Below are 14,493 nucleotides of genomic sequence, written 5' to 3' on the forward strand. Positions count from 1 at the left end.
AAATTCAAAGTAGAAGAGGAATGTCTAGCAATCTAAGTAGATCTCCAAGAATTAGTAAAATAATAATAATTATTATTATTTTAAAAGTATTATGTTTAATAAGTATTATTTTTAAACGCAGATTGCAAATATGCTGGAGGCAATCTCAAAACTGAACTAGTGAGTTCAGCTTCCAACGTGATGTACTATGCTCCTACAGACAGCTACTATAAATTCTGGAGAAAAAATATAAATATAAAACAAACTACATAAAGACTCCACCTTAAGAGTAAACCTAAAGGGTCTACCAGGAAAATGAACAAAACCAGGCTGATTTTGGATGGGAATATAAACTTGGAAGAAGAGACCAGAATGAGTTTCTCCTTTTAACAGCTTTAGGGATCAGCACAAGTGAGTTTCCCATTTTAAAGCTTCATCCCGCAGGCAAGCAGCAGCCACAGCACGCAAGAACTAAAATTCCAATAGAAAACTTACTATCTTTCTGGATAGAAGAAAAACAGGAAAGAGCAGGACAACCATAATCACCAGAAAGTAAGGACAGAATCCCCAAAAGAAGAGAGGCAGAAAAGATGAGTCCCAAATTTTGGGCACATCTCTGCTCAAGTCTTTGGATGAGACCTGACGTACACATTCACAGGGCAGTTTGCACTTGAGGCTGAAAGAATCAAATCAAATTGAGATTTGAGCAGCTGCTAACCTCAGGCAAGATCGAATTTTCACTCTGAGTGTGATCCAATTAATGGCTCACTAAAACACAGAAATCAAAACTCTTTGGAGGAACATAAAAGAAACCAAAATTTCCACAAATAACATTCATGATATCTATAACACAAGCCAAAACTCCTTGACAATGAAATGTGACCCAATCTCAAAGAAAAAGATAATCAAGAGGCCAACTTCAAGATGACACAGCTACTGAGATTTTCAGACAAGGGCATTAAACCAGGTACCTTACTATACCCAATCAAGTAAAGGACATATGCTTGTAATGAATGAAAAGACTGGAAATCTCACAGAGAAAAAGAAAACACACACACATACACACAAAAAACAAATGAAAGTTTTAAAAATTAAAATATCTGAAGTCTAAAAAAAAAATTATTGGATGGGTTTAAGAAAGGAATGGAGATGACAGTAAAGAGTGAATGAATTTGATGACAGATCAACAGAAATAATTCAATTTGACAAAAAATTAAAAGAAAATAAACTGGGTCTTAGAGACCTAAAGGAAGATATTAAAAAGTCTAACATAGAGAGAGTCTAATAAGAGATGAGTAAGTCTAATAAATCTAATAAGAGAACAAAGAGACTAGGGTAGAAAAAATTTTTGAAGAAATAATGGCCAGAAAATTCATAAATGTGGTTAAAAGACACAAATTTACCAGTTAAGGACACTCTGTAAACCCAAAAGGATAAATATTAAGAAAACAGGATACCATAGTCAAATTTCTGACAACCAAAAATACAGAGAAAACCTTGAATGTGGACAGAAAAAGGACACATTACATACAGAAGAACAACAATTCAAATACTGCAGACTTGTCTTTAGAAACTATGAATGTCACCAGATGTGGAAACACATCTTTAAAGTACTGAGGCATGGGGATCTCAGCCAGAATAAAAATATCCTTCAAGAATGGAGATGAAATACATTTTCAAATAAAATAAAATTAAGAATTTGTTACCAGCAAAACTTCAGTACAAAATACTAAAAGAAGTTCTTCAAGCTGAAGGATATGTTATCAGAGAGAAACCTGAATCTTGAGGAAGGAAAAAAGAACATGAGAAATAGTAAATATAAGAAACTTTTTTTTTTCTTTTAACTTCTTTAAAAGTTATTTATATAAAAATTGTAACATTCTCTCACAGGAGTTACAATGTATTTAGCTGTAATACATATGACAAATATAGCATAAAAGAAGGCAGGGGTGGGGAAAAATAGACCTATAAGGTTACAAGATTTCTACATTTTATGTGAAACGGTAGAATATTAACTCTAAACTGACTGGGAGAAGTTAAGTTAATGACATATATAACCTGAGAGAAACTACCAAAGCGGAAAAAAATGCAGAGGCATCACTAAAAAGCCAACCAATAAATTAAAATGGAGTCCTAAGAAATAGCCAAATCCAAAAGAAAGAAATACATTTGAACAAAATATAGAAAGAAAAAACAGAAAACAAATGAATTAGTACACCTTAATCTAACCATACAATAAAACATTCCATTTTTGTCTGAGGAGGAAGACAAACAGAGAAGCATCAAACAGATACTACTCATTTCAATGAGAACACACCTCATTGCTCTGTGAGCTCACAAAGTTCATGCTGTTGCTCTTCTTCAACAAGACAATTATATTTGGGTTTGGTGCGGGAAAAGAAAGATGAAAATATTACATTGCCCTTGCACATTAAACAAAAAACATACAGTACCACACCACTGTGAAAACTGCATACAGAAGTTTTTAGGTTGTTTATTTTTATAGTACCCATCAGGATCATAAGTCAGTACCAATAAAGCAGCTTCTGCATAAGTACATTTTGGTGGATTTTTGCTGATTACCTAACACAATTTGCTATTTAAAAACAGCTGTGTGAGCAATTACTATTCTTAATTCCACAAACAATTCTATTCATTTCCTGTAATAAGGCCTGTGTACTCCCTGCGTTCAAGTCTTAGACCATTAATTCCTGTAATGGCAACACACTCTGCCTCTCTCAAAGGAACTCTGTAAGAATTTTTCCATCGTGTTTTCCTCATATTTTAAAATCCCATCCTCATATACTCTTCAAACTCCCACTCACTTATTTCTAAATTCACAAAACAAAAATTTACATTGACTACCTTCACTCCTTTCAATTTATGCACTTACTCATTAATGAATCTCTTGCTAGTATCTAGCCTCTTCCTAGACCACACCAGCAAAACCCAATGCCAGTCACAAAGAAGGCTCTCAGTAAACATTTGTTTGTATGATAAAACTGAACTCTTTCATGTCATCAAAGGTTATTCTAATCATAAAGCATAAAGGCCCCTTCTTGGTCTTAATTTCTTAGATCTCTATTGAAGAGGTCTACAAATTTCTCCTATAAACAGCTGAACAGTAAATATTTTATGTCTGTGGGTCATACCCTCTCTTTACCAACTGTTCAACTCTACTACTGTAGCACAAAAGGAGTCAAAGGCGATATGTAAACAAATAAAGAGTAACTGTATTCCAATAAAACTTTATTTATAAAAACAGGTGATGAACCATGGACCATATTTTGCCTACCCCTGCTCTATGGCATCCAATACTGTCAACCACCTTGCCTCCCTGGGATTTGCTGACAATAACCTTTGGGCCCCTATTTCTATATATTAACACTTCCCCTTCTAGTGAAAAACTAAAAGTACCTGCTCTTCATTCCAAGAACTTCTCAATTTATGCTCTACCCCTTCAACTGCTCACTCAGTTTTATGATTTTGACCATCCCATCTGAATGATCAATTTCCAAATGCACACTCCCAGCTTTAAGCTCAGTTCTGTATTTTGCATCTTGAATCATCAAATTCCTGCTGGAAGCTTTCATTCAGCTCTCCTGCCATCATCTTAAACCCATATCTGAAACTAGACTTTTCACATACCCTTCACTTCCTCATATGCCTTTGGACCCTAATTATTAATATTTCTAATACTACAGGTAGTACTATAATAGTTCAGGTCAACCTGGCATCATCTTTGATTTTCTCTTCTCTTCTCCCTCCACTATCCCTATACTGAGTATTCTTTATGAATGTCTCCTGAAGCAGCTTTTCCATTCCTACTACCACCTTTTTATTCTGAGCTTTTATGATATCCTACTTAGACTCTTTTGCTAGAGTCTCTCTGAATCTCCCTAAAACACTATTTCAAAATATTTAACCTAATAATAGCCTGCCATTGTAGTCTTCCTAAAACAAATCTTCAAAACATATTACCCCCAGATTTAAAAAGTAAACACTTCCAGTGCCCCACCACCAACAGAATTAATCCAAAATTCTTCAACCTGAAACTGAATATTTACTCCTCTGTTCCACAGATGTTTACCATCAATTGTGCTAGGTTTTGTCCCTCCTATGTTTAAAGCCTTTGAAAACCCAGTTACAATTGCCTCACTGCTTCCAACCCTAATAGTCAAAAACGCTAATTTCCTATTATGGCATACACAGTGTCATGCTCTAGGGAGGACTCTAGGCACTGTTGACAGAGACATGCACAAGACACAGAAACCCTGCCCCTCAAGGAGCTGTCATTCAGTGTTTTGCATTCAAACTCATCTGTAACCATGAGGCACATTCATTGTACACAGTACTATTCATGAACACTTATTGCTCTTATTATTCCTCTTGGCACTTCTATCTCCTCTACACTTAATTCTTACTGATTTTATGCTCACTTTAAATTCCACCTCTGCTGTAAAACATGACCAACCTCCTTAATCCTTACTAGGTCCTCTCTTTAATATTTATACTTATAAATCTACATCGCACAGCACAGAAGTTATATTGTTCTTAAGAGAACACCATCCAACATGGGGTCTCAAATTAATTTAAGACCAAAGACCACATTCAGCCCTCATTCTGTTTCACCTGCAGTGCTAAATACATAGGAGACACTCAATGAAAAAGTTTTTGTGTACAAAATGACACTGCTAATTAATATATGGACAGATTTTCTAGTAGCAGCTACAGCTTTTACTTACCTACTTACATTCACTTTCCCCAGCCCCACGATGAACAGTATGAGTTTGCAAAAGAGCATTCATAAGGGATACAACTGATGACCAAAGCACAGAACAAAGGTAACCACATCAAGAAGACACTCAAATGAAACACCTGACATTAGCTCAGAGCTCTAATGGAATGAACTAAAACTCTCTTGTTCATACTCACAGGTATTTATTACAGTAACATGTAAGCAAAAATTACTGCCATGTAAAGATTTCTAAATTTTATACTCTCATAATTAGTGTCTAGCCCTTAAAAAATTGAATTTAAGTAATTTAAAAACATCTACAACTTATGAAGGTGAATAATTACATCAAAACACTCCCCCACCATCCAACTTTTAGAGCTATTAAACTAGTTGAAAAAGTTGAACATTGCCTATGTAATAAATAAAGCATACCACTCTCTTCTTAAATTGAAGTATAGCTGACTTACAATATTGTGTTAGTCTCAGGTGTACAGCAAAGTGATTCAGTTATACATATGCTTTTTCTCAGATTCTTTTCCATATAATATCTTCTTTATCCATCTGCAATATAATTATTCTCCAGTCTGTGGGTGCCTACCCAGGGGTATGGGACTTAATTATATCATGAGTCCACTCCCCTACCCATTTCATTGTTGTCCCTTCTTCATGTCTTTAGTTGTAGATCTTTTCTGGTAGGTTCTGTTCCTTTTCACTGACAGTTGTTCTGCAGGTATTTGTGAATTTTGGTGTATTTGTGAGAGGAGGTAAGCTCAGTGTCTTTCTACTCCGCCATCTTGGCCCTGCCACCCATATCACTCTTGAAATCTCAGAGTATTTTTAGTTTAAAAGTAAAGGACTGGTTATCAAAATTATTTACCAGGAACTTAAAATTTACATTAAAAATCATCTCTATTATATAACAGAATATAATCTGGACAGAAAAATAAGATCTGCACCCCAAATATTACATATTGCCTGTGGGCATGGAAAATGATATACTTTGCAAAACTGGCAGTTTCTTAAAAGACAAAAACACATACATCCTTTAACACAACAATACTATCCCTAGGTATTTGTGCAAGGTAAAGTGAGAAAGAAGTACACCCACAAGGAGTCTTTTACATGAATATTAAGGATAGTATTCATAAGAGCCAAAATTGGAAATAATCCAGGTACCCATCAATAAAAAAGATGAATAAAGGAACTGTGGTTTATTCATTCAATGTAATACTGCTCAACAATACAAAAAAAACCAGACTAGTGGTGCATGCAACGACATGCATAAATTTTGAAAACATTATGCTTAATAAAAGATACCAGATACCAAAGATTGATTTCATTTATATGTTGACCTACAACAGAAAAAACAAAATCATAGTCATAAAAATAAAGATTGTGGATGCTTCTCAGGTAGAGAGTTGACAAGGAAGGAGTAAAAGGGATATAAATGGGGTGAGGAAAATGTTTTATAAAACAACAAAATGTTCCTAAGTTTATTCAACTGAAAATAACAATTATAAACTGTGGACCAAACTTTTAAAAACAACTGTTTAAAGACAAGGAAGAATGAACAAAAGGAGGCAAAAACTGAAAAGGATCTGATCAGTGAAAAAATATAACCAGACTCACTAGGTAAGATCCAAATCTTTATGATTTGTCTGATGAGGGCATTTCCCAGGCAGCATGGCATGTGGTGGCTAGATAAGCAGAAAGCCACTATTTTCTTTGCTTAAGGAAGGAGCCAAAACATAGAATTTGGGAATGCCAGTGTGGCTGGAAATTAAGGAGGGAAACAAAGAAAGGAGAAAGCCACAGTTGGGTTTCAACTGCTGGGTACCAGGGAGGAAAGTAATTAGAGGGGGCTTGATAAATAATTTGAGCTTTCCACAGACCTGCCTTAACAAAGCATAAAATCAAGCCTCAAGATAACTGACCAAAAATGTTTAACTACTTACAAATAATGTAAATTCTTATTTGTTTTATAGAGCAAAAACAAAACTCTGCAGATGAAGAGAAACTAAAACCTCTATAACACATCTTCTACATTGAAAAATATGAAATAAAAAATTAATAGATGTGTGGAGAAATGTGACCTATAGTCTAGGAAACACATTCCATACAGCCACATCTCAAGATGACAGATGTTGGAATAAGCAGAAAATGATTTTAAAACAGCTATTATAAGTATTGAAAGACTTTAAGAAAAAGATGGTCAAAATGAAGGAACAGATGGAGACTCTCAATAAAGAAAAGCTTTTGAAAATGGGAATTGCAGAATTTAAAATTACAATAACTGAAATAAAAAATTTGCTGAATAAGCTTAACAATGAACTGGAACCAGAAGAAGAAATGGTAAGTGACATTGAACATAAAAAATATTGGGAAAAAAAGAGTAGCGCTTTAGCTACCTGTTAGACCATACTAAATGGTCTAAAATACACGTAATCTGAGTATCAGAAGGAGATGAGAGAAAAAATGAGGCAGATTATATATCTGGAGTAAAATTTGGCAAAAAGTTTCCCATATCAGTGAAAAACATCAACTTGTATGCAAATCTAATGAGCTCAGCAATTCTAAGCAGGAGAAATTTAAATACTAACAAAGCACAACTTGGAATGAAGAGTTTAAAATTTTAAAACAAGAAACATACTAGTACCATAGTCAAGTGATAGCTTTAGAAACAGTAGTGGGTACCAAAAGCAAATGATCCCCAATATTAGATACCGTAAGAGAAAGAGACACTGACTTCTAAGGTATTCTTTGAAGTTCAAATAGAAGTCTACACACGTGTGGCAAGGATGACATGGTGACTTGATATAAAAGCACTAGCCTGGTCTTTGCTGAAGCAATAGAAAGCAAACATCTATAAGTTTTTTCCTTTAGGGGCTTCCCTTGTGATGCAGTGTTTAAGAATCTGTCTGCCAATGCAGGGGACACGGGTTTGAACCCTGGTCCGGGAAGATCCCACATGCCGCGGAGCAACTAAGCCCATGCACCACAACTACTGAGTTTGCACTCTAGAGCCCGTGAGCCACAATTACTGAGCCTGTGTGCCACAACTACTGAAGCCCGCATGCCTAGAGCCCGTGCTCCGCAACAAGAGAAGCCACTACAATGAGAAGCACGCGTACCAAAATGAAGAGCAGCCCCCGCTCGCCACAACTAGAAGAAAGCCCACGCACAGCAACGAAGACCCAATGCAGCCAAAAATAAATAAGATAAAATAAATAAAACATTTTTTTAAAATGTGTAAAATCCAAGCCTTACCTTTCCATTACCTTTCAAACATTATCTATTCCTACAATCAATATCTCTCTTTTTCCAATTTTGGGACTGGCAATATGGAATAAAATGAATGATTATTACTAATGCAAACATCACAATGCTATCATATATTTAAAATAATAATGCTTTGAAAAACTGTACAAAGAACTTAAAGAAAGACTGTTCATATGATTAATTCTTTCAGAGGTTCCTGAGAAATTAATGCATAAAAACTTCACCGTAAAAGTGAAATACTATTTTAAATTAATATAAAATTAAAAGTGAATTTTATCATATTATGAGCATATTTGGTCTTATGTACATAAAACTGTAAATTTGTGGGTTCCTAGAGAAGAATGGGTACATACATAAGTCAAATAAACAGCAGCATAACAATGTTAGGTTGGTACAAACCAAAATGATATAATAAAAAAAACTATCCAAATGATAGAGAGTGCATGCTTTTTGTAAAACAGGAAAGGGATCTCGGTCTTTCACCATGGTTTAACTTCAGTGGAACAATGTGAGTGGTGGCTCAAGGTTGGTAAATTCTTCCAATTACACCCAGGAGATAAAACTAAATCTAAAGGGTGAGAAGGTAAATGCAATGTTATTTTTGAAAATTTAATGCAAGTAAAAGGTAGAAAATTTTATGTTGTTAAAATGTGATTTATATCCAGTGTTTAAAGGAAAGGTTTATTCAGCTGAGGGTAAATTTTGTCTACAAAATTTTCAGAAATATTTGTTTTCCCTCACAATCCAAATAAAGCAGAAGAGGGGAAAGTCAAGAATAATTTTTTAATACCTCTGTGCTATTGCAGTAAGATACTACCGTCTAACACTTAAAAGCTGATCTTCAGTTTCTGCTCAAGGTGAAGATCTCCATAATCCAATCAATCTGTGGTCATTCAGCACCATTACAATTTCTTATATTAAGCATCTCTACTAAACTACTAAAATTATTATTATTTTTTAAATGGATTTATTTATTTATTTTTGGCTGTGTTGGGTCTTCGTTTCTGTGCGAGTTCTTTCTCTAGTTGCGGTGAGCGGGGGCCACTCTTCATCGCGGTGCGCGGGCCTCTCACTGTCGCAGCCTTCTCTTGTTGCGGAGCACAGGCTCCAGACGCGCAGGCTCAGTAGCTGTGGTGCACGGGCTTAGCTGCTCTGCAGCATGTGGGATTTTCCCAGACCAGGGCTTGAACCCGTGTCCCCTGCATTGGCAGGCAGATTCTCAACCACTGCGCCTCCAGGGAAGCCCTAAAATTATTATTTTTGAATAGTTTTAAGTGTATGAAATCGTTATCCTGTTCAGTATTTCTGAAAATAAGATTGTAACTGATAACACAAATAGAAGACAGCCTAATCTAACAGAATGGTATAGAGACCCAGAGTTAGCAAATACAGGTTAAGAGGTTAAAATCTCACAATTTTGCTCTATAAACATCTATGATAAAATAACCTATCTGTACCTCTGAGAATAATTTAAAACGTTTCCCAAGTATCATTCAGAAGGCCTTTCAGGTATTTAAAACCCTACGGAAAAAGTGATGTCAATGGTAAAATGCTGGCAAAATACTTTTAGTTGACAATATTTCCTTAAGTCGGCACCTATTCATTCGAACTTTGTGGCATTTGGCTGAGTTAGCCATTATTCGCCCCTTAAAACCCTAAACCCAAAGAAGTTGTAAAGATAAAATGCATAGTTTAAATGGATTTCTCCCTATGAGCAAGGAACTAGACTTAGCTTCGTGACCTCCTCAATTATGTCATTAACAAGATAGGGGAAAGGATGGGTAAAATATGAGGAGTTTATAAATTGTTCAGAGCTGCTTTGATAGAGAAGAGGAAGAGAAAATAACTATACTTAGATTTCATAGTGATCAAAAACAGATCTGTCTTCCACCAACTCAGCAAATAAGCACACACTCAATTCTAAGTAATATATCGCCTTGTTTTATGTATCCCCTTGTTAGTCTCAAAGTGAAAAGGCTTGAATTGCACTGATTTGATTTACTCAATTCTGTATCTGCATACAATACCAAATATCTTAATTATCTGGTATTCTCCTCACCTCTTCTCAACATCTGAATCTCTGGTCTAGTTTTTCCTCCAGACCTTCAAACCAGCATTCCTATCTTTGATCACGTTAGCTTTCAAAGCTCCTACTATCCCAGGAAAACCACTCAATTTCTCCCTTGGTGTGCCTTCACTTAGAGTAAGTTATTTATTCATAGAGTGAAGAAAACTTAACACATTCTAAACATTTAATATATTTATTCCAGAAGCTTTAAGAGTGCCTGAAAAAATGGATCTAGTTGATTTCCTTCTATACCCAATTTCACTACTTAGTCTCTAACTCTGTCCTTTCAGCTCAACAAAGCGTATCAGGAAACTACCAAAGCCATATCCAGAAAATAATGCTCAGTCAGATGGACCCAAGCACAATCCGAGGCTTTTCCATTTACTAGGTATGTGATGACTCTGTCTCTTCTTCTATAAAATGGGGTTTAATAATAGTATATAACTCACAGACTGAGGATGAGAATTAAATAAGATGATACTTATTAGATACTCAGTATAGTGTCTGTCACACAGTAAATGCTCAATAATATAAGCTGTCTGAAACTGCAGAGATGGCCTTTTAATTCTCATTGTTAGAAAACTCATTTGGCAGTCTTGCCACATGAGAAAAATTGTGGAAGGTCGGTATCTGTTGTTTAACGAACTGACTGGATCTAGGTTGTATTTCCCATTTGTGGTATTACCTTTTCCAGTATCAGTTCCTCTCTGACCGGAATAATGATAGCCTGCTGGGGTAATAATCTTCCTCAACATGGATGATTGATTATTCATAGTAAATGATGTCATCTCTCAAAGTCTAACCACAGAGTAGAACACTGACACAAGGTGAAGCCCACTGTGAAGGTACTCAGGCTGCAAAGACATTCAAGTTTATGCCAAATCAACTTCATTTTTTCCCTGCTTTTATGAGACAAAACCCTAGAAAATAAAAAAGAAGTAGTACAGTCAGCTCTCTGTATCTGCAGGCTTATCATCTGCAAATTCAACCAACCATGGATGCAAAATAGTTGAGGAAAAAATCCCCGAAAGTTCCAAAAAGCAAAACTTCCATTTGATGTACACTGGCAACTATTTATATAGCATTTACATTATATTTACAACTATTTAGATAGCATTTACATTGTATTAGGTATTATAAGTAATCTAGAGATGACTGAAAGTATATGGCAGATGTGCATAGGTTATACACAAATACTATGCCATTTTACACAAGGGACTTGGGTATCCATGGATTACGGCATTCCAGCACAGTCCTGGAATCAACCCCCTGGAGATACCGAAGGATGACGGTATCTTCATACACTGGAGGAGTGGGCGAAGGAGTCAAGGTAGTAGGCCAAACAGTTCAAATTGTAGGACTTAAATGTCACATCTTTTTCTTTGCCTCAGTTTCCTCATTTGTGAAAATCAGATAACAATGGCTCTGCCTACTTAAATGAGACAGCATGTAAAATGCTTGGAAAGCACCTTGCATGTAGTAGTTTCTTAGTGTTTACAATGACCTATCCTCACAAAACCGTTCCCCTACAGTGTTTTAGTGTGTTATTTTAAAAGATTAAGGTAACACAAGACAGAAAATACTATCATTAAGTCACTCACTGTTTTGTACAATTACCTAATCATGACTCTTTCCACAATTTAACAATTTCTATTCAATAAGCATTTACTGAAGGTCTACTGTGAGTTAGGAACCATACTTTGTCATTCACTCCCCCACCAACAAGTGTCTCTTATTTGCTTTTTACATCTTCCCTGTAGTAGGCCATCAGCCCCACAAATTATGAAGCAAGTTAAAGTCAATAAAGCAGATGAAGTGCTCCCCCCTCCATAAATGCCTTTACATTTTATATCCACTGACTTAAAGACATATATGTATGTGGAAATCATAACAAATCTATGAACCCTGGAAAATACTGAATTCTTTTCAAGCATAAGATGTTGCCCCAAAAATGGTGCTAGAAGAAATTAACCTGAAAATCCCATGTGGCTGAGAGTCAGAATGAAAAGCTTTAACTCTAACAAAGTAAAGGATGCTTTAATTTTGGCCACAAAAATGTGTAAAAGCAAGACTGATTTTAAAAATTTAGAATAGCTTTAGAAAAGAAGAAAAATCAGTAAAGTGAATCAATCACAGATCTGGAACGCTCTCTGAGCATGATGATTCATTCAACAAGTAGAGTGTATGCCCTGGAAGAGCTTCTCTAATGAACAAAAAGTTCATTAAAATGAAAATAATTAATCAATGGTGTAAGAAGTGTTAAACTATATTTTTAAAATCCACAGATAAATTCTTAAATAATAAAAAATTTAAAGCCCAGTAGAGTCATGTGGCTCATTATTGCAGATTTAATATAATGTGCTCTTACTCATGTCTACGTTCTCATAAATGCAATAATGCAATTGTTATATCCCATTTTTTCCTCCTAGCATCTCTGCTTTTTTCACTTTTCCCATTTAGTTTAAAAGGTTTTTTTTTTTTGACAGTTTCCAATTTGGAACTGTCCAATCTGAATGTACAAAACCATTCTATCTTATTTTTCTCTTTTATCTATTAAGCTTCTTTTAATAAAAGTTTCTTTCCATCACAGTTTTAAGTAAAAAAGCAAGATACAAATTGCATGTTTACTATGATAACTACTTAAAAACAATGCCTAAGGGGAAAAAAACTGGAGGGAAATACAAAAAGTACTAATAGGTTCATTTAAAAAGTTGGATTGTTATTTGCTTCCTTTTTTCTGTTTTCAATTTTTCCTGAAATAAGGTTCCATCATTTGAAAAATTTTTAATGAGTTTATATAATTTAAAAATAAGCTTTTCTCAAATTTACAAGACAGAAACAGACTCACAGACACAGAAAACAAACGTATGGTTACCAAAGGGGAAGGGGGAGGAAGGATAATTTAGGAATTTGGGATTAAATTATATATATTACTATATATAAAACAGATAACCAACAAGGACCTTCTGTATAGCACAGCGAACTACACTCAATGTCTTGTAATAACCTATAATGGAAGAGAATGTAAAAAAAGAATATGTATATTTACATGTATGTATAACTGAATCACTTTGCTGTACAACTGAAACTAACACAACACTGTAAACAAACTATACTTCAATAAATTTTTTTCAAAAAGAATGGCTTTTACACAGGGAACTGTATTTAATATCCTGTAATAAACCATAATGGAAAAGAATATGAAAAAGAATATATATACATATGTACGTATAACTGAATCACTTTGCTGTACACCTGAAACTAACACAACACTGTAAAACAACTATACTTCAATAAAATAAATTAAAAAAATAAAAAATAACGTGGTTTTTTTTAAAATCTTAAGTTAAACCAAAAGCAATCACTGGGCAAATACAGACCTCTTTCCAGTCTAACATACATTATCATTTAAACATGTATATATTTAAATATTTTCTCTTAATTATGCACAATTCAAATGCAATCACAAACACATCAAGAAATTAAGTATCTTTTACTTCACAGAAATTTCATCAACTTAAATACTGCTTTAAGTGAATTAAGAACACTTAGTTTCTCCAAAGAACACATACAAATGGCCAACAAGTATATGAAAAGATTCTCAAGATCATTAATCATCAAGGAAATGCGAATCAAAACCACAATTAGATACTACTTTGCACCTGTTAGGAGAGCCCTTATAGAAAACAGAACAAAACAAAACAAAACAAAAAAACAGAAAATATGTATCAGCAAGGATGTGGAGAAATTGGAACCCTGTATATACTGTTGGTGGGACTGTAACAATATGGAGGAAAACAGTACAGAGGTTTGTCAAAAAATGTAAAATAGAACTATCATATTATCCAGCAATCCTGTTTTTTCTGGGTATTTATACAAAAGAACCAAAGACAGAACCTCAAAGAAATACCTGCACTCTCAAGTTCACTGCAGCATTATTCACAATAGCCAAGAGGTGTAAACAACATGAATATCCACCCATAAATGAATGGATAAAGAAAACACAGTACATTCATACAACAGAACACTATTCAGCCTTGAAAAAGGGAAATCCTGTCATATACTACAACATAGTTGAACCTAGAGAACACTCTGTTATGTAAAATAAGCTAGTCACAGAAGGACAAATACTGCACGATTCCACTTAGATGAGGTATCTAAAGGAGTCAAATTCACAGAACAGGAAGGTAGAATGATGGTTGCCAGTGGCTAAGGGAAGGGATAAATGAGGTACTGTTCAATGGAAACAGAGTTTCAGTCATGCAAGATGAAAATGTTCTAGAGATTTTGTGTGCAACAATGTGCATACAGTTAACAATACTGTACCTCACACTTAAAATTTTAAAAGGGCATATCTCACGTTAATGTGTTTTTATATTTAAAAGAAAAGAGAACACCTAATACTTCATAAGAAAATTTATATGTAAAT

At 34.6% G+C, this 14,493-nt stretch overlaps 1 protein-coding gene and 1 pseudogene across 4 annotated transcripts in view; one reads left to right on the top strand and one right to left on the bottom strand.

The window, feature by feature from the left end:
* TCF12 (transcription factor 12) overlaps positions 1–14,493 on the bottom strand; it is a 380,372-nt gene that overhangs the window by 239,083 nt on the left and 126,796 nt on the right. The window lies entirely within an intron of this gene.
* LOC132420966 (Krueppel-like factor 4 pseudogene) overlaps positions 6,935–14,493 on the top strand; it is a 116,669-nt pseudogene continuing 109,110 nt past the window's right edge.

The sequence above is a fragment of the Delphinus delphis genome, chromosome 2, assembly GCF_949987515.2.
Source record: "Delphinus delphis chromosome 2, mDelDel1.2, whole genome shotgun sequence".
Lineage (NCBI taxonomy): Eukaryota > Metazoa > Chordata > Mammalia > Artiodactyla > Delphinidae > Delphinus > Delphinus delphis.